The sequence below is a fragment of the Arvicanthis niloticus genome, chromosome 9 (assembly GCF_011762505.2).
Source record: "Arvicanthis niloticus isolate mArvNil1 chromosome 9, mArvNil1.pat.X, whole genome shotgun sequence".
NCBI lineage: Eukaryota > Metazoa > Chordata > Mammalia > Rodentia > Muridae > Arvicanthis > Arvicanthis niloticus.
This window is the reverse complement of record NC_047666.1, coordinates 44,787,773-44,813,807: the sequence shown is the minus strand read 5'-3', so window position 1 is coordinate 44,813,807 and position 26,035 is coordinate 44,787,773. Positions and strand designations below refer to the sequence as shown.

The 26,035-nt window shown below is 35.3% G+C and overlaps 1 protein-coding gene across 1 annotated transcript in view; it reads right to left on the bottom strand.

Annotated features, from left to right (window-relative positions):
- Cntn4 (contactin 4) overlaps positions 1-26,035 on the bottom strand; it is a 904,382-nt gene that overhangs the window by 693,732 nt on the left and 184,615 nt on the right. The window contains exon 3 of the mRNA XM_076940198.1: positions 1,437-1,492. The gene's annotated coding sequence lies outside the window, so the exon portion shown is untranslated. The remainder of the gene's footprint in view (positions 1-1,436; positions 1,493-26,035) is intronic.

Here is a 26,035-nt window from a genome sequence, read left to right as displayed (position 1 = left end):
TCATTTTATGTTGTATTTAAATCCCTAAGATAACTTAATGGGAGAAAAACTTATTTTTACCAATCCATGGTAAAAGAATGTAAGCTTCCTCCATTTCTCTGGGTCCAGGCTACTGTATATCTCTAATACAAATGAAGCAAACCAACATGACAAAAGCCTATGACCAATACCTCTCTCTGTCTCTCTGTCTCTTTCGTCTCAAAGTCTGAGGCTATCTACTCACATACTGGAGCACAAATAAAATCAAAGCACTGTGAACAGGAAACTAAAAAAGGTTTGCATGTAGCTGATGTACACATGATAGGGACAACTACATGGTCAATTCGGGCACTGCACCAATGATGTTAGTTTCACCAGAGAAAGTTAGAAGGGATGCTAAGAATTCATAGTGCATCTATCTGTGTGTCTGTGTCTAATAAGGAGGCTGAACTCAGGTGCTAGTTGAGACTAAAGAGCAAAATATGAAAACTAGATAATCAAAGTCAGGAGCATCAAACAAGAGTGATGATTCAGTCTTACTCTCCAGGATTGTACATAAAGCACAAAGCCATTCTGACTTCTTTTAAGATAATTAGTAAAATGTCCTTTAATATGAAAGACCTTTATTTCTAAATGTTGGTGTGGTGGTTTGAATAGGAATTTCCCTACAGACACATGTGTTTGAGTGGTTGGCCCATAGAGAATAGCACTGTTAGGAGGTGTTTTCATGTTGGAGTGGGTGTGGCTTTGTTGGAGAAAGTGTGTCATTGTAAGGGCAGTCTCTAAGGTCTCAGATGTTCAAGATAGGCTTGTGTGGCTCAGTTTCTCTTGCTGTTTGTGGATCAAGATGTAGAACTCTCAGCTCTTTGTGCAGCATCATGTCTGCCTGAATGTTGATATGTTTCCCTTTATGAAAATAATAGATTAAATTTTTGAAATATAAGGCAGCTCCATTTAATTATTTTTTATTAGAGTTGACATGGTCATAGTATCTCTTTACAGCAGTAGAAACCCCAGAAAAGATAGTTGGTAAACTTCACTCTATATGCTTTATCATGTAAAATGATTCCTTCTAGAAATAAGCAGTTTTAGGAATTAATATTTTATTTTGTTGCCAAAATCATTTTGTCTTATCAAACTATTGGGCAAAAGAATGAAGAAATGTATTCCACATACCTTTTCCACAATGTAAAATACTAATGTTTTTGAACTGCCAAAATAATTTGATTACTAGATACCGACTACCCCAAGTATCTTCTCCAGAGAAATGGGAATGGTCTCTGTTACAAAGTTTCAGCATTAATTTATGTAAGTTCACTAACTTAATTAACTACAACATTTATAAAAACAAGTAAAACAAATTCATGGCTTCATTTGGAAAGGGCTTGCTTTCTCTGTTGCCACAAAAACTAAAAATGAAATGTAGATGAGAAAACTGTCCCTTGTAGGGAACTTACCTTTTAGGGCAGCTCTGAGAGCCACATGATGTGGAATTACTATGTGCCAATAATCCCTACAATAAAAACAGAATGCACAAATTAACACAGTGTTCAACCTGGGCTAGTAAACAGTTTCCATTTATTTATTATCCCTTCTAAAATTCAGTTAAGAGGAAATGAAAATCAGATACAGCTGGTTTTACCTTCCAGATTTCATCTTCTTCTGTGTCTTAATAACCAGATTTCTTGACCTGTCAGTTCAGAACTTTCTTCAAGTCAGGTGAATGGCTTTAGACATTGGTCATATTTTGTATTTTGTAGTATTTGGATTCAAATGAAACAATTATTGTATAACAAATTGGATTAGACTGCTTTAAAAATAATAAAACTAAAGTATTATATGTCTTATATAGGGTTTTGCTTGTTTGTTTTAGGTAAATAAGTGCATAAAATTCTGAGATAACAAAAAAATCACACTTCATTTAATTATGGTATGCCTTATCTTACAACCTCCAAGTTAAACTTTAATTGTGAAAGGTTTGTCAGAACTCATTAAATTTCGGAAGAACTTACTTTTTCCCACAGCCTAAAGAGTTACATCTCTACATATATATGTTATATATATGTTTCCTTTTATACCCTAATCTAATACATCACTTCTAAATAATTGTGTTTTTTCATTAATTTTAAATGATATTATACCCATGGATACACACTGTATATAATATATATTATTTATACTACTGGTTTCTATAAAGAAAGAGCTTAGCCATTAAAAAAGATATTTAAGTCTACAAATGTTAAGAGGAAAATTCTCTACACTGATTAAATTCAGTAGAAGCAATCATAGCAACTCAAACAAAACCTATTCTTTTATCTAGTCTCCCCTAGAACCAGATCAGCTTTAGATACTTGGAACCAATTGTATAATCAGACATTTACAGGGAAATGGAAATATAGCATAGAATGGAACATAAATGCTTAGAGCCCACTCATTCACCCAATCAGTTGACTACAGTTTAACAAGTTAGTTTAAAACTTAGCCAATTGTATGTGGAGCCTCGAGCATCCTTCAATGTACCTACATTATATGTGTTTTTGTGTATGTTTATGTGTGTGTGTGTGTGTGTGTGTATGTGTGTGTGTGTTTGTGTGTGTGTGTGTGCTAGACTTACTACAGGTCCTCAGTTCCAATCTGTGTCCTTCTACAGGACATGCACTCTGAATTATATCTAAGTACATAGTACTTTATAATTAATTGGGATAAAAATGCATTTTATTGATTAACTATAACAATGACATCACATAAGTGCATAGTTTCTCCTAATTGTTAGCAAAAAGCTAACAATTGACAGTTGAAAAGTGAAGATCAAAGCCCTGTTCCTGACACTTTTAATATGTGCCGAGATCACTTTTTCCTGACTCTTCTTGACATATTTCAACTTACAACATTCCACACATGATTATGCCAAATATAACAAAAAGTTACTTATGGAATAGGAAAAACCGACCTCCTATGTTAGATGAATCACAAGTATATCACCATCTGTTTTATTTGAATATGGTCAGTCACCAGCTGTATGAGTTTTTCAGGATATAATTTAAATTGGATGTCATCTTACATGGAGGACAGTTTCTAAAGCCACTAAAGCTCTACGTTGTTTATAGCTTTATAACAATTTGTAGCCATTGGAACTATCAATCGATAACAGCAATGGTCATCTCAGAATCCCTACACAGATGGTCAAAATTCTTCGAGATAATACTAGGGACATGCCAAACACACACACGCACATGCACATTCATAGAATCAAAATCAAAGTAGAGATTATCCTATCTGTTAAGAATACGTACTTAAAAAGTTAAAGTATATGTATATTAAAATAGGTTTTTGTTTAAGTACTCAGGTTCTTGGATAAATTGTTAGCATGATATAATGATTCAATTATTTACTAGCCATATGATCTTCCCTAATTCTTTAATTAATAAAACCTTCAATTTTATCTATTCATGAAAAGTAGAAACATAAAATACCCCAAAGGAATTACATAAAGGTTGTAGATAGATCAGAGCTGACAGAGTAACAGAGCAGTTCCCTTCCATGATGAAGTTCTATGGTTGACCCCAGAACTATATCTGACTAAGCATAGTAGTACCTGAATCTAATACAGGCTCTTGGGAGGTGAAAACAGAAGAGTGAGAAGTTTAGGGTCATTTGGGCTAGAAGGTATTCTGAGGTCACTCTGGGAACCATGAGATCTATTTTAAAACAAAACAATAGTAAATGAAAGCAAGAAAAAATGATAGGAGACAGAATGATTTAGGATTGACCTCATGACGACTTACTTTGGTATAATCACTAGGGATAGTCTGCACCTTGTAATGTATCATTCACTCTAATTGGCTACAGTTTTGGAATCTCCAATAATTATTATTAATTTCACACTAAGTCAATATGATTGTCAATTTAATAGCACTTGAAAAGCAATGCTGAGAGTTTGAAGGGTATAAAGCAGGAATTCTTGACAGACAAAGCTAGTTTGTTGAGAGGACAAGGGAAAGAGATAGTCTGATAATACCAGAAATAAGACTCACATACTTACACCTGACCCCCATGAGAAATGAGGCTTTAAAATTAGGGTGACAATGTGAGTAGTAGCCATATCTCCTTATTTGTAAATCTAAAAACATTTCAGGTCAGGTGTTTTGTAGCTTTCAATTTGTAGGATACTATAATATTGCCAGCCATGTACTTTCTATAGTTCTTCTCACATTAGCTAGTTTAAAGTTTTATATGACACAAGAAGATGATTGGAGGTAAAAAAAAAAAAATGTTCCTTGAAAGCAAGATTTCTCAGAGGGAGCACAGAGGCCCTGGTTTGTGCCTAAAGGTACTGAGAATATGAAATAGCAGTTATCAGAAATCAGTTAAAAAATTCCTTCACAAACTAACAGTGTGTGTGTGTGTGTGTGTACCAACTCTCCTGAAAGGAAATGTTCATGTGCCAATTCTCCTGGATGATTAATAAAACCATAACCATCTATATGATAATAACTCATATTTTCTACATTTTCTTCTATAAATGAATATGCATGAGCTATGCATTTGTAAGAATGTGCAGGTGCACATATGTGTGCATGAATGGAGGCCCAAGGACAACTCAAGAGTCATTTCTCTACTTTAATCTACCTTTCTTCCTCCTCCTCCTCCTCCTCATCATCATCATCTTCTTCTTCTTCCTCCTCCTCCTCCTCTTCTTTCTCCTCCTCCTCCTCTTTTTCCTCCTCCTCCTTCCCCTTCTCCTCATCCTTCATTTTGTTCTTCAGAAAGGTCTCTCTTTGGCCTTGAAGTTACCAAGTAAATAAGTACACTGGCCAGTGAGCTCCAGGAATCTACTTGCCAGTAGTGCATGCCACCATGCCTTGCTTATATTATAAAGCTACTGGGAACTTATGTCAGACCTTTACATTTGCAAGCCAAGCACTTTAGTGACTGAGCCATCTCTCTGGAAGCATTGCTTTCATTTAGTAATTCAGAGAATGTTTAATACTGAAGAAATAAGAATTCTTGATGTCATAAGTTTTGCTGTCAAAATGAAACTACTAAGGGCAGCAAACCACCCACACAAGGCAAAGGAAGAAATCTTCAAAGGTAGCTAAGCTGTAGAAGATATTTCTTGAAAAATTATATTACTAAAATCCAAACTTTTCAGAATCACATATTTTCACAATTTCTCAGACACTTGTTTTATCCAGTAGGTGTTTCTGTCACTGTGTTCACCATCATTCCATAATCTCACTTTCTATGATAGAGAAGTATTGCTTTTGTCATATTTGTCAGTTTGAATTAATAAAACCAGGCATAATATAGGTGCTCCCTAAGTGTGCTAGAATGATTAATGTCTCCAAATTTCAACTTGGGACAAAGGGATGTGCTTTAAGTATGAGTACTACTCTATGATGTATTTTTATATATTCTGCTCTTTCAAATGTACTTCTTATGACGCTGAAGTTGGTCCTGAGAAGTCTTTTGCTAACAATCGAGAATTGTTTATTTAAGCCTTATTAGAAAAATACATTGAAAAGCTTATTCACATTAGAAAAAGCTGCTAATATAACTTTCCATTTTCCAGCATGGGCAAAGATGAAACAGGAAGAAGATACACACCTATTTAAATTCCTTTAGATGCAGAATTTCTTCATGTTTCTTATATTTTTGTGTGGGAAATAAATTACATTGGTTCTTTCTGAAGATAGAAACAAGGAATGACTCAGCACCTCCCCACTTGTAGAGGAATTTTAATCAGCAACATGTCTACCCTGGCAAGGGATCACACCCAAAGACCTAGGTCTGTGTGATCATACTGGGATACCAACACATACTATACACGTTTATTTCCTCTGGATGGAATAAAGACACACCTTTAGCATATACCTTTAATTCCAAACAATGGCACCTAAATGAGGAGGCAACAAAGTGACTCAGAGAAATATCTGACACAATGAGTCATAGATAAGCTATACACACTCTCATAAGAACAAATAGGAAAGAGTAGCTACTCTAGAGCAGTGCACGGAGAGAGCTGAGTGCCTGCAGTTCCGTTTAGTTCCATTCCATTCCTGCAGACAGTACAGTTAGTGCAGCACAGTGTGTGGAGTTCACTGGCAGCTTTTCCAAGCAAAGAAACTCAGCCAAAAGCCAAGAGAAGCCCATTTGAATCAGTCAGCTTACAGAGGCCTCTGAGCCAGAACAGCTGAGTTGATTCAGCTAGCCAGAGTTCAGAAAGAGCTAGCAATGGTGACTGTGTTCACCATTAAGTCTCAAGGGGTTGATAACATTCAAGGCCTAGATTGGCAGGCAGAGGCTAGAAGTTAAAACCTTCAGGGTCCAGGCTTGCAGACGATTAGATTGTATGGGGGCTAGAAGCATCCAGACCTATGTCTGGAGATAGAAATGCTCCGGCTCAGCCTAAGCCAACTATTCATATAGCATAGATATGGTTCTCACCTCATCCCTTCCTCTGAGGAAATAAAAGCAATATTTACACTCACTCTCCTTAAGCTAAGATTTTCAGGCTTAAATCTTGCTTAACAATGCTATTTCTACCTAGAGTGATGAAGATATGCTGAAACATACAAATGGAACACTAAATTCACAATATAGACTAATAAAGCCTAGTTTATTAATTGTTATTAAAGTTATAGAAAATTTATTTTTTTCAGATTTTCTCCATACTTTAGCCTCTTACCTTTCAGGTAGTTAAGCTTTAGCTATATTTTTTTTTACCATAAAGTGAAAAATTCATCTTTGCAAATGGCCTGGATGTGTTGGGGGACAATGATCTGTTTGCAGGGTGTTTGCTTTAAGTGCACAAACTTAGGGCTTGATCCTCAGCACTGCATCCACACAGCACAGTGGCACAATCCCATAGTACCACTACATGAGAGAAAGATGCAAGAGGATCAGAAGTTCAGTTCCATCTCAAATATACAACAAATTTGAACCCATCCTGCATCAGATAGGTCTCTTGCTCGAGACCAAAATGAAACAAACAGACAAACAAATGAAAATAGACAAGAAATTGATAAAAGGTGAACAATAGTGGATAGACGAGTATCTTTTTTAGGATGACTGTACAGGCTTTCAAACAGATGTCAGTATAAATGCAGTAGTAAGTTGCATTATATCATAAAACAAAACAAAACCCTGAACACTACAGAACCTCACAGCTAAATGAAAGATAAAGTTGAAATATCTCTGAAGACTGGGTCAGAATAGATAATGGTACTATAGAGAGTGAAGTGTACTGATATAGACTCTTTCCAAATGGTTCAGAATCAAAAGGTAGGTTGGCTCCATATTTAGAACAAAACAATCCTTCCCAGTCTACAGGCAACCACATGAAGGTAATTACAAAGGGTGGGTCCAAAGGCCAGATCACTAATGGTTTTAGTTTACACAGACCTTCCTCCCTCTCCCTCTCCCTCTCCCTCTCCCTCTCCCTCTCCCTCTCCCTCTCCCTCTCCCTCTCCCTCTCCCTCTCCCTCTCCCTCTCCCTCTCCCTCTCCCTCTCCCTCTCCCTCTCCCTCTCCCTCTCCCTCTCCCTCTCCCTCTCCCTCTCCCTCTCCCTCTCCCTCTCCCTCTCCCTCTCCCTCTCCCTCTCCCTCTCCCTCCCCCCTCCCCCGCCCCCTCCCGCTCCTTCTCCATCTCTCTCTTTTCTTCTCCCTCTCCCTCTTCCTTTCCTTCTCCTTCTTTTTCTTCTCCCTTCCTTCCCCCTCTCTCTCTTCGTCTTTCTCCCTCCCCCTTCCTTCCCCCTCCCTGTATGAACAGACACAAAATTACTTGACAATATAAGACAATAATATCACAATCAGTTGTAAATCTCCCATAACTATATTTACTTATTCTATATTGAAAGTGGAGTGGTTTGAATAGCTATAGCCTCCACAGACTCGCATGTTTGAATATTGGACCACAGTGAGTGGCACTATTAGAAGGAATGGCTTTATTGGGGTAGATCTGGACCTGTTGGAGAAAGCATGTCACTGTGAGTTCAAGCTCTGAGGTCTTATAAGCTCAAGCTATGCCCACTGTAGAATAGTCTCTTGCTGCCTGTGGATCAAGATGTGGAACTCTCAGTGCCTTCTTCAGTGCCATATTACTGTGCAGTGCTTGCATACGTCCATGCTTCATGCCATGATGATAATGGACCAAACCTCTGAAATTGTAAGCCAGTCACAAGTAAATGTTGTTCTTCATAAGAGTACCTATGTATTTGGTATCTCTCCACAACAATAAAAATCCTAAGACTGTGTCCCTTTAGACACTGAATGGAACCAGCTGTAAAGGCAGATTTGAATTTAAGCTGCATCAAGAAATCGCTTCATGCACAAATCAATTTGTATCATATCTTACATATCAGTTCACTCAACTCCAAAAGAGACCAATATTAATGACCTTGAAGGTTCCTTGTAAAGACACTGGGAGATGATATGAAAATAATCTGACCCAAGTCAATGTTTAATAAATGATAGTATTGTTATTAATATAACAGGCTCATGAATGAGTAGAATGAAGGAGGAATAAAGGTTGCCATTCACTATCTATTCATATTCTAAAAGGACATTTTATTTAAAGGTCTTTTCCTATGTCTAGTCTCTTTTGCTTAGGTTATTGATGGCATTTTCTATCACTGAATCAGCAGGCATTTCATATGGGTATTTACTTCCTTCACAGGTAGTTAAAACCCAACCTGAATTCTCCATGGGAGGTAAAGGTCATGCAGACTTTAAATTATCCACGTGCATTTCTTGAATTTCCATTAGCTTTGCTTGACATAATTTACTATTAACATCAGGGTTATTAAACTAATACTAAGCAACAGATTACATTTCAATGCATTTTTCAGTGAGAAGTGGAATGCATTTCTAATCATGCTGTCTAGCTACAAGCAAATAAATGGTGACTTGATTATTTTAACATTATCACAATGAATAATATCAACCACCGAGATCACTAATGGGTTCCCACACACACATTCAAAGTAAACACTACAATGTGATACATAACTGGCTTTCCAGTTATTAAGAGATAATCACATCCTTGGGACTTTCACTGGGCACAATAAGTAGCACCATTAGACTATGGCTATATCTTGATAACAAGGGTCCCTGCAGTTTCCACAAAGTGAGAAAAAGCCATTACCTTAGGGAAAAATGCCTTATTTAGTTTGCTGAATCATAAAGCTGGCAGTTTTAACTAACAAGCAGTGACTATTCCAGAGATGACAGTTACAGTTTGCATCCAAAGAGTACTCAGGCACCATCACCTTCAAAAGGATGGCGTAAATAGCCAATTTTTTTTTGAGGATTAATTCTTAGGATTATCGACTATGTGTAAATAGGGATTGGTAATATTTAAGAGCTCAGAAATCAGTGGATTTATTTAAGGCATGGAGAACAGCAATGGGAATGGACCACAACTTACAAGGTTAAAATTTGAGGTTCTGAGACTCACCCATTGTCCTGGTATGTTAGAAAAATTTATCTGAGAGACTAAGTCAGACCCTTCAGTCTTAAGGTGGTCCCAGGATAACCAATCAGTATTATCTGAACAATCAACAGTAAAATATGAATTTCAATTCAGAGACCAGGTACAATAAAGAACCTTGAGAATTTGATTTTACTTTATGGGGGAGAAAAAGTCATGCGCACAAGATATAGGTTTTTTTGAGGATATTATTTAGTAGAGAAATGTCACCACTCAAATTGCTTAGAATATTGGTATTGTCTGATTTTCCTAAAATAGAGAAAATAAGACAGAACTTAGGCTTCTTGAGTTCTGTTTTTGTAATTTAGAAAACTTTTAAATAAAGTTTGTTGTTGTGGAAACAAACAAACAAACAAACAAAAAACACTGAAATTGGCTGCATTCCTCGACACCCCATGTTTGCAAAGTCAAATCCTGGTTAGGCACTTCTGTTTCTAATTTCTTTAAATACCACACACAGACATACACACACACACACACACAAACACACACACACACACACACACACACACACACACACACACAAATAAAATAAAATAAATAGAAACAAATGCCAGAATCTGATTTGGAACTTTGAAAGCTTTTTTAAAGAATGAATATGTGTAAGATACATTTGTTGATACACACCCTTAATCCAGGCATCTGGGAAGTAGAATAAGAGGATGGACAGTTAGAGGACAGTCTGGGATATTTAGAAGGATGAGAGAGAGAAAGATGTGGTGTGGATTAAGCCCCCATCATTCTAGTCAATAATCACTGCACATTTCAAAAAATAATGTATACAATCCATACCTGGGCAAAGAAATAGTGCTAACTGGGGAGGCACCTGTAAACTGACAGCTGCTGGCCTGACTAGTAGAATGTATGATAAATTATTTTCGTTGGGAAAACACATAATGTCAGAGTAATGGCTTCTATGTACTTGGACACTAAACCTTTCTACAGTTATCAATAATATTTGGAGAGATTACAAAATGTTAATTCATGTAAAATCTGGAAATGTTACATGAACATATAACTTCCCTTATGTGAGAAGTTATTTCTAATGTAAGAATTAATTTATATTCTATGAGGGACCTGACTTGCAAATCTCAAAAGAGAGTAATACTGATATAAGCGTATGTATCATACATCAATATACATAGACCTATACTTGGCACTTGGGTCATAAGTTACTATTCTCAAAATATCTAAGCTTCAAAGCTGAAGAGAGCTATCACTGAATTTTTAGTTTTTACAACAAAATGACACACATTTTTGTACTATTCTAAATCAACAATCTTCAAGTAAAGGTGACTTTTCAGCAAAGTAATATTACTTTTGAATAATGTCATTGGGATATGTAGGTTTTATCACTTCTTGAATTTCCCTTGAAGAAAATGATCAGGTTTGGTGAACTATAATTTTTTTTCTTTCTTATTGGTAAACCATACAGGAAGTGTCAATTTGTTGGCAGTGTGTAATACCAGAAAATGAAAATTTCCAGGTTTCACCATTATCAACAGAAACTTGGCACAGTTATAATGGCAGCCCGTCACTCTGTTTCCAAGTCATCTATTATGACAATTTCTGGCATTCCACAACTGTCATATCATGTGATGTGATATAAAATATATTGGACATTTAAATTTTGATATTTCCTATAAGTGCTTGTCATTTATTTGACAGCTGTTTGTTAAGTAGGGGAAGACTATTGTACCCATATTTCTGCACAACCATATAAACAAACAGAATGTGCTGCTGCAGAGTCAAGCTATCTCCATGAGAGTAATTTCCTATGCTAAAAGAACTACAACACTGGGCAAATGGTTGATCACACAAGTACTCTCTTCTGGCCTGCAAGGGTGCCAAGCATGCATGTGCTTTACAAATATACATTTAGGCAAATACCCATACATATAAAATAAAAATAAGTATATTTTTAAGAACAAAGAAAGCCATCTGACAGTTTCTGTACCCTATATCAGAAATTCCTTTGATATAATATACCTGTCTTACTTACCCATCTATTTATTTGTGTATTTATTGCAGCATGTTTATAGCCAAACTTAAATTAATGGAGAGAAACTCAAAGTAATTTCACTAAAATAAGGGACAAGCTAAAGTTGTCTACTCTCTTCATATTTATTTAATTTACTTAAAGTTTTAGCTACAGCAAATAAGACAATTAAAGAAAATCAAGGGAATACAAATTACAAAGGGATAAGTCAAAGTGTCTTTTATTTGCAGATGATATGATAGAATACATATATGACCATAAAACTTCCACCATGGAATTTCTCCAATGATAAACACTCTGAGCAAAGTGGCTAGATACAAGATTACAAGATTAACAACATCAACAAAAAATATCAGTACCCTCCTATATACAAATGACAAACAGATCAACAAAGAAATCAAAGAAACACCATCTTCCATAATAGCTCAAATAATATAAAATATCGTAGTGTAACTGTAAGCAAGCAAGTGAAAGAGTTGCATGATAAAAACTTTAAAACTTCAAGTGTAGCCAGGCAGCGGTGGTGCACACCTTTAATCCCAGCACTTGGGAGGCAGAGGCAGGCGGATTTCTGTGTTCGAGGTCAGCCTGGTCTACAGAAAGAGTTCTAGGACAGCCAGGGCTACACAGAGAAACCCTGTCTCGGAAAACAACAACAACTAAAAAGCAAAACAAAGAAAAAAACAAAAACAAAACAAACAAAAAAAACTTCAAGTCTTTTAAGAAAAAAGTTGCAGAAGATATCAGATGGAAAGAAGTTGGAAAGATCTCTCAAGCTCATGGATTTACAGGATTGATAACATAAACTTGGAAAGACAATACTCTGCTTCATATAGAAAACCAAACCAACCAAACAAACAAAAACCCAGGCTATCTAAAACGATCTTGAACAACTTAAAAAAAAAAAAAAACTGCTAAAAATATCACCATCTATGTTTTCAAGTTGTACTACAGAGGTATAGTAATACAAATGGCATGTTATTGACATAACAGACATGTTGATCAATGAAACAAAATTGAAGAACCAGACACAATTTCACATACTTATGGATATACAATTTCACATACTCATGGACATCTGATTTTTGAACAAGAGGTTAAAAATGTACACTAGATAAAAGAAAGCATCTTCAACAAATGGTCCTGGTCAAACTGCAGTCTTTCAGGTAAAAAAAATGTAAATAGATTTCCATTTATTAGCCTGCAGAAAGCTCAAATCTAAGTGGATGAAAGACCTCAACATAAAACTAGATATTAAAAACTAAAAACTACTCAGCATAAAACTGAACCTGATAAAAGAGAAAGTGGGGAGTTGCTGTGAATGCATAAGCACTGGAGACAATTTTCTGAACAGAATACCAATAGCACAGGCACTAAAACCAACAAATTTTAAATAGTATCTCATGAAACTGAAGAGCTTCTGTTAGGCAAAAGACCAAGTCAATCAGACAAAGCAACAGCCCACAGATGTCGAAAAAGGGTTTTCACTAACTCAAGATGCAGTAGAAGGCTAATACCAAAAATGCACAAAGAACTCAAAAAACTATATATTAAACAAAAAAAACCATCCAATTAAATATCAGGTACAGATCAAAACAGAGGAATCTCAAATGAATGAAAACACTTAAAGAAATACTCAACATTCTTACTCATCAGGGAATTGCAAATTAAAGGACTCTGAGATTTCATCTTACACCTGTTCGAATGGCTAAGATCAGTAACACAAATGACAGCTCATGCTGGCTATGATATAGAGCAAAGTGAAAATTACTTCATTGTTTGTGAGAGTGCAAACTTGTACAGCCACTGTAGAAATATAGATATCAATATAGAGATTCTTCAGAGAACTAGAAATAATTCTACCTCCATTCTACCATGGGGGCAATTCCTCAACTATGATCATAGCAGCTTTATTCATATTTTCCACAAACTGGAAACAACCTATATGTTCCTCAACCAAAGAATGGATGCTGAAATGGTACATTTACACAATGGAGTATTACTCAGTTCTAAACAAACAAACAAACAAACAAACAAGCAAACAAATGGAGGCAAAAGGATGGAACTAGAAAAAATACATGGTGTGAATTCACTAATAAATGGACATTAGGTGTTGAGTTAATGATAATAAAGCTACAATCCACAGATCAAGAAAGGTTAGTAAAAGAGAAGCGTTACAGGAGGGAAGTATAAATCTTTATTGAAAAAAGAAACAAAATATATTTTATGGGTGGTCTGGAAGTAGGTGGAGACCTACCTAACTAAGGGGGGATCAGAAGGACGTATTTAGAGGGAGAGAATGCTAGGAGAAACATCTGGTAGTTGGGGCATTTGGCAGAATGGTGTTGAAATGTAGTGCAGAGGAAACTTCCAGGAATCTATAAGGGTGACTCTAGTGAGGACTCCTAGTAATCAAAGATATACAGTCAGAACAGGCCATCTTTGGTAGTCAGGTGAGGCTTCCAGTGTTAAGACTAAGTTGTATTTGGTTGACTTCTTAGATAAGGGGATCCCATGGTGATCCCTAAACAACCTGGGCTGATGCTAAGATAAATGATTCTCTCTCTCTCTCTCTCTCTCTCTCTCTCTCTCTCTCTCTCTCTCTCTCTCTCTCTCTCTCTCTTTTTCTCTCTCTCTCCTTTCTCTGTATCTATCTATCTCTATCTACCAATCAATCAATATATCTATCTATCAATCAAACTATCTATCTAACTATCTATCTATCATCTAACTCTTCCCAGTCTCTCTTCACTATCCCTCATGCATCTGCAGTGGTTTTAATGAGAATGACCACATAATCTCTTATATTTTAGAATATGATCTAAACTGGTAAAACAGTTTGAGAAGGACTAAAAGATATGGCCTTGTTGGAAGAGGTATGTCTCTGAGGTAGAGATTTGAGAGTTCAAAATCTTAGAACATCCCTAGTTATCTCTCTTTATCTCTGTTCTTCATCATTGTTGTTCCAACATATAAATTTTCAGCTACTGCCCTTGTGCCTGCCTTGACTGTCTACTTGCTGCCATATCACCTAGTATAGTTTTGATGGAACCATTAGCCTCCAAGTTCAATGCTTTATTTCATAACTTGCCTCTATCATGTTGTTCCTTCATGGAAGTAGAAGAACTAAATCACTATTCATCTACCAGTTCATCTATCCATCTATGCTGGTTAGTTTTTTCAACTAGACAAAATCATGGTTCACTTAGGAAGAGCATCTCAAAGGAGTGTGAAGATCAGATTGGCCTGCAGGCATTCCCGTGTAGATCATCTTCACAACATTAGTTGATATTGGAAGACCTACCTACCATTGGTGGCATCATTCTCTAGGCATGTTATCATAAACGGAATAAAAGATCAGATAATAAGCTGAACATTAGCGTATTTTGTTTCATTCTATTCCTCTCTGGCACTTGACTATGAAAGCAAAGTGACCAATTGTTTCAAGCTGATGCTATGTTGTGACTTCCCCAGGATGAAGCATTGTAATTTAGGACCATGAACTAAAATAAGCCGTTTCTCTTCTAGGTTGTTTATTTGTTTATTTATTTATTTATTTTGCAAGATATTTTATCATCGAAGAAGTGAAAATCAGACTCATCTATCTATATATCTACCTATCCACCTAAATATTATGCCTTCCACTGTACAGATACAAAATGTACTAACCACATATTCCTATAATTACTACCCTGACATGCCTAAGGCATTCTGAGGTAAGTCTATAATCTATCAAATACTGTCATTAAGTTGTTACACTCCTAGCACATAAAAGCCCCAAGGTAAAGTAGGGACATATGACTATCTTCATGTTATTAAAGTTATAGGCAATCAGAATTACTAGAAAATTAAGGCAGTTATATCTATATCTAGGATATAACTAGAGAGTTATATCCTGCCTAGTATTTTCACTATGTTATGATTATGATCCATGGTCCATATCTTTTTGCAATTCTGTAACTTAAAAAATCCCTTTTGTTTCTGGGTTGCTACTGGATTTCCTTTCTCAACTTCTCTGTCAGTGACTAGAGATATGAAAGGAAATTTCATGTGAGTATCTCAATGTTTATATTAGTTTTATATTATTTAAAATATTATTAAAATACTGTATTAGTATTATTTATAATACTACCATCTACCACCTATATATTTTATTATCAGGTTTCATGGGCTTTAAAGAGATTTAGCATAATATTTTTGCTCAACAACATAAGGACTAATTACATAGTAAAGTATTTTGGAAGCAATATATCTGAAACACATGTAGATTATGAATTATGACCTGTTTTTTTCCCTAAAGAAGAGTTTACTGCTGCAAAACTTATGTGCCATGTGCACTCCGAAACAATTCTAAAACAAATCTTCAAGATCAGTATGCCTTTCCAGTATTGTTGACTATTTTGTTATTACCCTGAAGAATGAAATAGCAACTAAACAGCATAAAAAGGGATAAAGGAATAATATTTTACAACTTCCTGAATTGAGCTACATACACAATAATTTGCAGGATTGATTTCCTGCCTAATTTTGAAGCAAATAGCCATCAATTTAGAAATCCTTGCACAAGACCACAAAGAGTGCAAATATTTCTTACTCTGTGGGGAATTTCTTTCCCCTTTTCGAAAAGAAACTGAGCACTTTAAAGGTACATACACATGAAAAATCCCTATGTCGTTATTGTCTGGTAGCTAGTTAGATATGAGTATTCTTGAAGGTCAGTGCGGATGGAACCCCCTTGTACAATCAGAGCCTTGGGTACTACCTCCTGCTTTATATTAACATATAATTTTAAACATATATCATAAAGAAAGGGAGCAGTATTATAATAGCCTCTTCCTCCGGACTTGAAATACTATAGAAAATGGCTGGGGTAAGGTGCAGGTAACAGGGCTTTCATGTGTATTAAAGGTAATGCTATTTCCTCTTGGCAAAGCATGGCTATTTTTATAGTCTTGCTTTTCATTCCTTAATTCTTTCAAAATCTGCTCCATTACATGAAGGTTTTAGTCAAAAGAATGGATTCTAAATTATATCTGTCATCTTGGGTAGAACGAGGCTTTCTGCTAAAGAACAAAACATACCATTGCCCTCTCCCCTAAGAGTTAATCCATATGGGCCTGCCAATCATTTTGCCAGGATAAAATGCCTCAGGAAGCTTTCTCTTCATTGACTCAGAGAAGGTAGTATAAATCCTACTTCAACATGCAGTTCTGCGCAGAGATACTCTGCTGTGTCCATTCTCTCTCTAAAATATTTTCTTCTAAAGGTTCTTTTGGGCACTTCTTACACTTATTCTTTATCATAGTATAATGAGATATCTATCATCTAAACTCGACCTAGTGTGTGTTATCTCAATTCATAGGGTAGAGTCCAGAGACGGTCATAGCTAGCTCCCAGTAATAATTATAAATTCATGTAGCTGAAATGAAGTTCATGTTAAAGGATGCTATATCTGATGCTTGGAAATGTATTTTAGGTCTTTAAACTTCATAGGTAAAAAGATATATCTTATGGCTATTAACATACTAGTAAGCATGGTAAATGAGAAAACTAAATGGTTGTAGAGTTAAAGGTTTGTTGAAATCCTATGTATCTCACACTTTTCCTACAGGAATTGAGCAGAATAGCCATACTTAGCTTCAATTTCTGCATTTGAAAAATGAAGACCAGTAGGAAGTGGTAGTGCACAACATTTATATCAGCATTCCAGAGGTAAAGTCAGGTAAATATCTGTGTGCTTGATGCCAGCCTGTTCTTTATAGCAAATTCCAGGAGAGTTGAGTATATATATATATATGAGTATGTATATTCCATATTTTTTAAAAATAAAATAAATGTTAAATAGAGACCATAATATATTTATTGTTCAGGGCACATAATACTGATTGAAAACTGATGTCTGAAACTCCTCTTCTTGCTTCAAGTGAAATTTTATTCTCCTACTCAGCCCTTGTAAGTTACTCAGTGACCAGAATGAATGACTCCCCAGTTGAAAATTATGAAAATCAAAATCGAATTTCTCCTTGTATAGTTTTATGTAGGAGTTCATTTCTTGATGGTATGAACTCAAGTTCTTAGAATAATATGGAGTTTCCACAGAACACTCCAGAAAGCCGGTCAACTGATCATTTCTGGTCTAGAGTTAGTGGTTTTAATAAGCATTTATTGCACACTTTTGTGTTTGAACTTACCTCCTGTGACTATTACATAAATCATTGAGTATGGATGAGCAGGTCCTTAGCTTTCATCAATCCAAAGGTGAAGAATGGCATTAGATTGCATCTGAGGCTTATAACTGAGATTTTCCCCAATTTTCTGTAAACTGACTACTTGATGCATTTAACAAAATATATGAAAAGTGTTTACAGTTAGGACTTTCTTTGTCCTGTTACTCAAAAACCTGGGACAAATTAAATCTTTATTCCTGGGCAATGATAACTTATATTTTGGTCCACAATAAACTAACATTGTTTTTGAATGCATATATAGCTTCTCTGGAATATTATACCAATTTCTATAAGGGATTCAAACATCTGCAGAGTTGAGTATTTGTGACTCTCTCTCCCAAGCCCTCCCTGGTATTCTAATGAATTGTACAAATATTCAAAGTGTACAGACAATTGCATAGCACTCTGAATTAAACCTCACTACCTCCCACAGCTGGTTGCATTAATATTGGTATTATTAATTCTTGAAAGTAATCTAATTTCTATCAATGTGCTAAAGCAGCCCACAAAAGAGGACCCATGAACATATGAATATCAATGTATTTTCATATCCAAACAAGAGTTATAACAGACTACATACTTGGACTATAATATGCCAGGGAATGCAAACAAACAAATAAATGAACAATAAAAATACCAACGAAACTTAATTGTTAGACTGGTTAGGTTCCAATCATATTCTTTTGGTCATAGGCATGTCCAAAAATGAAAGTATCTTGGCTACATCAACTTAAGAGCTCCAAGCAATAAAATAAAAGAGGCATCAAAAAAAAATCTATGCACCCAAAGTTCAAAGAACCTGAAGAAAAAGTATTTCAAGAAAACTGGATTCTTATTTACATATCTCCAACTATCTTCATCTGCCCAGAGCATCCAAATCCATTCTCTAGATTCCACATTCTTCGTGAGCTTTCCCTCCTTGTTTGGCTTTCCTTCCATATGACCATATAGTCTGTGATCCAGTGACAGACTAGCAGGGCTTGATTTTGTTACCTTAGCCAGTTTTCCTACAGGAGATTTCATCATGCAATAATCATAGTTTTCGTTGCGCTGGGCTACAAGTTTAAAATAGAAGAGATTGATTCTTCAGATATGTGCTTGTTATTATTGATAGGTTCCCTTAGATGAGTCCACCCAGGGACAAAACAGCTCCTGCAGGAAAAGAATTCTTCCCTTATCAAGCTAATGCTTCTTGTCACTCTGATGGCAACTAGGGGGCCATGTGAGACCAGCAACATATGAACATAGAATCCTTAGAAACTGAGTTTCAGCCACATATGATTCATATAAACTGAATTTTGTCAATCTGCTGGTATTCCAGCACTCTGAAATCTATGAACCAGAAATCCTTCTAGTTTGTCTTAAATCTCCAATCAATTTTTGAAACTAAATAAACAGCTACATTTACAAGAAACAAACAGCACATACCATGAGCAGAATATTTTATGCGGTTCATGTTCTGGTCACATGACACATGAACATATGAATATCAATGAGTTTTCATATCCAAACAAGAATTGTGATACACTAGCTGCTTGGCCCATAATAATGCTAGGAGAAGCAAGCAAACAAACAACAATAAAAATACCAATGAAACATAATTTAATCAGTAGACCATTTGCTTAGGCTCAAATCATAGTCTTTTGGTCATAGGCACAGCTGCTGAAAGAATGCTTGACTGCTTCAAGTTGGGATCCTAATTTGTAGTTCAGGCTGTGGCTTTACTCTTATACTAGGCTCAACTTAAATTCATACTTTTTCTGTCTTGTCTTTCCCAGTGTTGGTGTCTTGAACCTTAGTCACTAAATCCTGCTTAGGACCTATGCTTTACAGTGCTTAGAACATGCAAAATCTCAGCTACCGCATGCGAAATCAGGTGGTGCCAAGTCCATCTACAACATCAGGTCACTATTGTCTCGATTGGCTTCTCAAACTAACTCATATTCTCAACAGAGTTAGCAACCCATAACCCACTAACTCCATAGCCCCTGGGAATTTCTACTCTACCCTCGACGTTTTGCATTTTAAAAACTGATTCTCATCTCTGTTCTCTGTTCTCCTACGATTTCTATTTTGATCTTACCAGTCTTGGATTTGGTTACTCTTGATGCTCACAAAAGTGTTATTCCCAGCACTCTATAAAGCCCAGGACACATGCATCTGTCTGCTTCTACGGTGCTGAAGAAGCAGAGACAGAAATATCTCTCAACCTGCATGGGAAGAAAATCTAGATAAATAATCTCTAAGGTGAATCTTAAAAGGTAAAGTGAGAATTATTGATGATGACATTTGTTGTTGAGCTCTGGCCTTCATGTACATATGCACAAATACCCACATTAGTTACACAAATTCAGAAAATAAATAAAAATATCTGTGTGGAGAAAGCAATGGGCAGAGTAATTTCTTAGCCTGTGCTAAGCCCTGAGGTTTACTCCCAGTACTATAATAAATAAATGCATGCATGTATCTATTCATCCATACAATGCCATACAGCTATAAAGTGTACTTTATAAACTATACTTTACAAACTATAAAATCATAATGTCCACAGTTTGCTATGGGTAGCTATGTGACCATGTGACTTAGGTTTTACAAACATTAACATTGTCACTCTGGCACTTACTTCATGCTCCAAAGCAAATCAAACAATTAACAAAACACGCTGGTACCAGTTTCTACTTTAATTGACTGAACAATTACTACTGAATTTCTAAGCATTTTATGTTATCTTCAGTTATGTTTAAATGAATGTCAAGTTGTATATCAGGGGAATCCCTTCTCTCTTCTAACTTGACTACCCAACTGACAGAACATTACACTACATATTTTGAAGCTTATATGACAAATTAATCTCTTGTTAGTGAAGTCATTTTTATTAGTTTAGCGGTTTCATACAGAAAAGCCATACAACCTAGGATGGTAGCACTTAGGCTTCTGAGATAAATTATTCTTGTAGAATAAGAAAATAAGCTTGAAGCTAATAGGAAAGAAAACTAACAGTATTGAAAGCTCTATGTTACTCATTTCTTTTCAAAACTTCACCTTCAATATTACCAGTTTGGATATCTCATTTAAATAATTAGAATACCTCAGTTAAACAACTGTAGACTTTCATGTTTTCCAGTGTCATGATTAATAAGTCCTTGTACTCCTAGTCAGATAATTTTGTATTATCCCCTCCTGACAGCTATGAGAGGCCACACTATTATTATTGCCACTTAATGGTAGAAAAAAAAAACACTTTAAGCAGCTATCAGGAAGTGTGTGTGTGTGTGTGTGTGTGTGTGTGTGTGTGTGTGTGTGTGTGTGATATGCACCCACATGTATAGGATGATATATATATATATATATATATATATATATATATATATATATATATTTCCCAGAATCTAGGTCATATTTTACAGGTAGAACAATACTTCATACAAATACATATTTAAATATGTGTTCACATATCCACATGTTGCAGAATTTTTTTGATGGTAGATATCTCCATAGAAACATATTTGATGGTGGAAAAGAAAAAATCCTCAATTGAGACACTTCAAAATGTCATTCTTTATGGCTACTCTACTGTATAGAAGTTCATTGAGTTTGTATAGTATTTGAGCCTAGGGTTAAATTTGGTAAGAAGACTTTTTTAAAAATAATTTATAATAATGTTTAAAATGTAGCTTTTGAAAGAAAATACAAGCAGACTCCTGCTTATCATTAAACTCAGACTCATGTACTTTTTTCTGTATCCTGATGATGCTAATTTTGGAAGTAAGCATTATGCATGATTCTGAGTTTACAATGATATTTGCCTAAGGAACATTATGCCAGTCTAAAGCCTAGTTAGAAGTTACTGTTATAAAATGAAGTAAAGAATAACAATAATAACATGTCAGGAAAATAGTTGCTATCACTAGCCTTAGCTATACTAAACTAATAAATTTTCCTTATGGAGCTCAGTATACCATTCTAAAATATAACAAAGGTGAATTATACCTATATTAATATGCATCCCTGCTATTTAACAAGAAACGGGAAATGAGATCAAATATTGAGATAAAAACAATATACTTTGGGCACAGAAGCTAAAACGTTCAAGATTCTCAACCCAGTAAAACTCTTGATTTTTCCTGTAATTTGTCATGATTGGATGTATTATAATTCTATATAATTAGTTTATATTAATTATATAAAATAATGGGATAATGACATTTTTTTGTAAATGATTAGTTTCTATCAAGTTGATTCAGTCAAAATTTCTATCTATGTAGAACTTTTACTTTTTATGCACATGTGTGTAGTGTACATGGATGTGTGGTATATGCATGTGTATTTGTGTGGGGACACTTGCATGCATGTGTGTTGCTGCACCTGCATCCTCATACGTATTAAGGCCAATGAATTGGATTTCTTATCTTCCAGCTTTCTTCATTTATTTCTGGGGTAAACTCACATCACCCAAACAGAGCTTTCTGTTTTATGAACTTCAATAGCCAGTTGGCCCCAAGGGACCCCTTTGTCCACTTTACAAGAAAGTGCTGGGGTTATTTGGGTGCTATCTCTCCCACTTGGCTTTTTAATATGAGTGATGGGATCAGAACATGCATGATAAGAATTTTATCTTTTGAGTCTTTTCTATTGCTCTGAAAATTAACAATTCTAAGAGTACCATTAAGCGACATGATATTTAGGAACTTGAAGGTCCTCTAAAGATTAATAAATTTAGCTTTTATTCTCGACACAAGAAAATAAAAACCCAGAGATGCTGATGCTCACCCTATGATTAAATCTCCTGGAATATGGTTCTTTGATTCTCTGAATGAAGCTGCACAGTCACCATTTTTATATAAGAAATCCACAGGTAATCATGTTCAAAATACATATTTATACTGATATACAGATAGAATGCTCTTAAGACATTGACTTCAAAATTAGAAAACATTAGAATGTCATTACTACTATAAATGAGTGGGTTTTACACTTGAATTTTTTTGCAACTTCTTGGGAGAACCAAAATAAATATACCAGCTTTAGACAAGAAACACATATCTCATCCATATTCCTGGCTATCAATTTAAATCAACTTGGGCTTTTCAAGATTATTCCAAAAGTATTTTTCATATGCATCATTCAAAAATATTAAATAATATATAAAATATTTGCAAAGTATTTTTCCATTAATTGATTATTTATTTATTTTACACTGTACTCTCAGCCTCCCTCTTCTCCCAATACCCTCCTCACAAATTTGTTTCCCATCTCCTTCACTTCTGAGAAGGAGCAGGTAACCCTGGGTACCAATATATTCTGGCACCTCAAGTCAGTGTAGCACTAAGTACATCCTCTCCCACTGAGGCCAAACAAGGCAGTTAGGGGAACAGGTTCCATAGGCAGGTAAACAGTGCTCTAATTCTTGAAACCCTATGATGCATTAGATAAATAAAAAAATATTTTCTAAACTTACCCTTTGAGTATTATATTTTTCATCTGAAAACTGAAATTAAAGGATGAAATTTCATGTTTAGACAATTTTTTTTGTACAATATTCTGGAGAGCAGGTGACACACAGTATAAAATGTATTAGCTATTTCACTCATCCTTATAGAAAACAGAGTCCCACTACACGCAGAAGTTATGATATAGCCTACCAATTTTAGGTTATGTACTCAAAAATATTATTACCTAAATCTTACATATAATTTTTAGAAAGAAAATATTTAAATATTTGTACATAAAAACGTAGATCAAAGTTACAATAGGAGGAGGAGGGGGCACAGCAGATGGTGTCTGTATTCCCAGCTACATGGAAGACTGATATAGGAGAGTGAGTTTCTGTAAAGAAGTTGCTGCCAGTCTGAACAACTTAATAAAATGCCTCCTTTAGAAATAATGTAATGTTTGAAGTATAATTTAGTGATAAAGTGCTTGTTTAGCAAACTTAAAGTTCTGAATTAAATTTCCACTAATAGAAAAACATATATTGTGAATATATATTTGTAAATACCATGCATGAAAGATATGTGGCTGGCATGTTCTCTGGCTAAGTTTTTGAGTGATTGGCAGGAACTTAAACATCAGTACTACACATTTTAAAATAACCAACGTTGTTAGCTTTACCTTAAAATTCCTCTTTTTTAAATATTTAATTACTTTTAGCTTACTATAACTATTATTCATTATAAATATTTAAACTTTGGACAGTTATAATGAATTTTCACTTAAAACACACACTAGGCAGTTTTGCCAAATAGTTTCTTTGCATCATTATTCTATAACTGTTTTTCCATTTGAAAAGTTAAATAGTTATGCTGATGATCAAAGTGAAGATGCAAATAAACACGCAGGGGGTCCAGCTGAGCAACATCACTGTCTCTACTGCCTAGTCCTGCTTTGTCTTCAGGGAGAAAGGTAGGCCCAATGTGTTAAGACCACTGATGGTCTAAAGGGTCAGTAGCATATATACTGGCTTCACAAACTGCTTTCAGAAAGAACCTTTTGAAAGAAAGACCTGTCTGTGCCTCTATGTGAGGGATGCTATACCCAAGAATCCGTCCATGGTAATATCCTACTTTTCTTTATTACTTATCACAAATTTTCAGGTATGCAGACAGTTCCCCAATACTGTTTATTTGTGTAATATGAATGAAAACTATTCAGTGTTAGAATCTATGTTTTCAACTTTTGTAATACCCTTCTTGAGATATGTAAGCTCTTCTTCTAACTCTCTATGGTGAGGTCTTGCCAAGATCCTTCTTTAATATTGACACTTTTTCAACTGGTTTTTCTTATAACATACGGATTTCAGCTCGCCTCTATTTTATGGGGTAGCCACTGTACATAGGATTCTCTGTGGTGCTGTTTGATTGTATGTTTGCTTTAGTTTCAGAGATTAGAATTCTCATTCTGTTATCTGGTACATTCTGAATTCTTCACCTCCCCACCTTAGCTTCCCAGGCATCTAGGATAATAGGAATTTCTACACCTGGCTATGTGACATATTATTGACTGAACACTTGTTACATACAATTTAACTGCAGTGCTACTATTAGAGGTTTACTGGGCTTACAACATAATTCTACTGCTGCTAAGAAGATGTCACAGGGGATAAAATGCTTGCTGCATAAATGAGGGGACTTGAGTTTACATCCCTAGCATCCACATTTAAAAAAAACAAACAAACGGGGCTTGGTAAGTTCCTGTCATCTCAGGAGAGCCAAGAGAGCTCTACAGCAAACAGGCTAGACAGATCAACTCTACAGAACCACGGAGCTATAGGTTCCAGTGAGAGACCCTGCCTCAATACATAATGTGGCAGTGACCCAGAAAATACATAATATCAATCTCTGACCTTTATATACATGTGTATATGCATGCCCATATGTGGTATGAACACAACATACATACATACATACATACATACACATACACTAGAGAGAGAGAGTGATGATTTTATTATAATAGAGGATTACATAGCTTCTTAGAGGCACACAACTCAAAAAATTAAAGGTACATCTTTATGTGGGGATGGTATCATATTTCTTTGGGCATTCTGAGTTACAATGCAATACTTGCAGTTCATATTATACAACAGGGAGAATGGACTGAAGTGTTACTAAAGGGAAAGGAATTTTCATATGTCACAGATAATTTTCTGTTTTATTCATGTTCTGATATTCTCAACATGAGCAGGGCCACAGTAGTCATGCCATAAATTGCCTTTCTTTTTAAAGTAGTTCAATTTAAAAATATTTCTAGATATTTTGCATACCATTTCTTACAGTGTCTATGTTAAATATCTCTCTTTATGAATGTTTTTTCAGTATATTCTAGCTCTTGCCTTTGACATATCAGACTGTTCATTCCAAGATTAACCCTCAATTTGATTTTTATTTGCCACTAAAAAATGTAAGAAACAACATGGAGAATAATCTTGAAAGCCCAAATGTTTATGAATTGAGTCTTAAAAGTCACAGCAAAGACAACTGAGCTGTTGCCATGAAAGTGGGATAATGCTTTTCAACCATATCATCTTTTCAGAAAAGGAAGGAAAAAAAAAAGATACCAGTTTCCCAGGATGCATCCTCCAAGAGCTAGCACATCAGTCCTTTTAAAGAAATTACTAGCATGCTGTGTTTGGTTTACTGTCTCCCACCTTGCATTTTACAAACTGTATCAAAGCACAGAGTTTAACAGCTTCAATTTCTTTCTCAGCAGCTGCACCATGTGAGAAAAATTGACAGATTAACTAGAAGAAAGCCTCCAAACTACTGTAAACTATGGCTGTCCATTAGAAGAGAATCGAGGGCCAAAGAATACACATAAAGGAATGCCTTGATGACCCACTGCA